The sequence below is a fragment of the Rhamphochromis longiceps genome, linkage group LG17 (genome assembly GCF_057381845.1).
Source record: "Rhamphochromis longiceps isolate RC_006_pf linkage group LG17, R_longiceps_female_GT1.1, whole genome shotgun sequence".
In the NCBI taxonomy this organism is placed as follows: domain Eukaryota; kingdom Metazoa; phylum Chordata; class Actinopteri; order Cichliformes; family Cichlidae; genus Rhamphochromis; species Rhamphochromis longiceps.
Genome location: NC_140573.1, coordinates 32,610,957 through 32,613,039, shown reverse-complemented (window position 1 = coordinate 32,613,039; position 2,083 = coordinate 32,610,957).

The window sequence follows — 2,083 nt, the reverse complement described above, 5'->3', positions numbered from 1 at the left end:
ACCAGTAACTGATGTACTTGCACTGCCATGTCAGCAGCCCTCTGCATATTTCCTCTTTACATATTCTTGGTTCAGCTTTGGTCTCCAGCTTCTTCTTTTGCTTGCTTCTGCATGTGCTGAGTGGGTGAGTTTCAGGGCCAGAGTAAGATGGTTTTTAACAGCGTGCACTGTAACACATAGAAACCTCTTTTAGTATCATTATGAGGTGTAAGAAGCTCCGCAAAAAAGAAGCTGTAGCACATACTGCGGAAAAGCACGGCCCGCACCTCCCGTTAAGGATGAAAAATAATGAAATGCATTTTAAAGAGACCATATAGAAGGAAAGATAACACTGAAACGTTGCACTTTTATCAGTAAAACTTGGGGATAATATGAAATGTTGTTGTAGTGGAGTCAGTATAGCCAAAGGGTGGAATAAGCCAACTGGAATTTAATCAATCACATTTCCTGGTGACTATGAAAATAGTGTTGTCATTCTAATATTAAAAAAAATGAGTGAGAGTGTTATTTTAAGAGTGTTATTATAAATGCAAACAAAATTGCTCATGCTTTTGGCATAACTTCAATCATTATTATTATTGTTTTTTTAAACGTCAGATTTATGGCGGCTCATTTAACTAGAACTAACAGCACCCAGATTACGTTGAAAAAACAGGTTGGACAAGCAAAACGGACTGGAGTGGGGTAGCGCTGTGTTTGAAGCAAAGTTAGATAAAACTAGGTTACTGGGGCATAAAGAGAAATGACAAAAAAGGAAGTGGTTGAAGTGTTGCATTGTGTGTTTCAGAAAACCCTTTGTCAGTGAATGAAGCTTGCCTGAAGCTCTAAGGTACTGAATTTCTGTGAAAATGATCTGCTTGAATGTACAGTCATGGTGAAAAAAAAAAAAGAAAAGTACACCCTCTGTCTGTTCTACGATCATACATGTATGGACATTAAAAAATGTTGTCCTTTTCAGGGCTTAGAATTAGGTAATTGTAACCGTTGATGAACGGAACACATGACATATTACACTGTGTCATTATTTGCTTAACAAATACTGAGCCAAAATGCAGAAGCAGTGTGTGTAAATATAGTACGCTCCATGATTTAATAGCTTGTAGGACCACCCTTAGCACCAGTTTAGAACTTTATCAATATTTCTCATGTCATTGTGGACAAATTTTTTCTCACTCTTCTTTACAATGTTGCTTCAGATCATTGAAGTTTGTGGGCACTTGTTTATTCGCGTGCTTCTTAAACTGGACCGGACCATTACGACACCATGATTATTTTCTTTTTTTTTTGTCATTCTGTTATAGATTTACTTCTGTGCTTGGGATTGTTGCCCTGTTACATCACCCAGTTTCAGCCAAGCTTTAGCTGTCGTACAAATAGCTTCATATTTGACTTTAGAATACTTTGGTATACAAAGAAGTTCGTATTTGACTCAGTGACTGCAAGGTGCCCAGGTTCTGTGGTTGCAAAACAACCCAAAATCATTGGCCCTCCACCATCATGTTTGACAGTTGGCTTTATCTAAATATGGCTTTGTGCATTATGGCCAAACATCTCCACTTTACTCTCTTGCTGCCAATCTGCTGCCAAGCTCATTTTAGAAAGAAGCGGCTTTCACCATGCAACCTTTCCAAACAAGCCATAGATGTCCTGTTGTTTTCTCATTGGACTTTCATTATTAACATGCTAAGTGAGGCCTATAGAGATGTAGCTCTTGGGCTTTTCCATTTTCTCTGAGCATTGCATATTACCTAACCTTTAGGAGAATTTTCTGGGACTTCCAATCCTGGGAACGACTGGCAACTATGTTGGACATTTTCCACTTTTGAATAATCTTTCTCACTGTAGGCTTTAATATTCAGAAATAACCTTATAGCTCTCCCCTGGTTGATGCGCAGCACAACAACTGCTTATCTAAAATCATGGCTGATGTTCTTACTTCCTCCTAAACACATACTAACAGTGTAATGTGTCATATTTTGTTGTTCATCTGAGGTTATAGTAACTTAATTTTAAGACCTGCTGAGGACCAGATTTGTTTTTGTTATGTCCTGATATGTAAAACCTTAGAATTGACAGAGTTTGT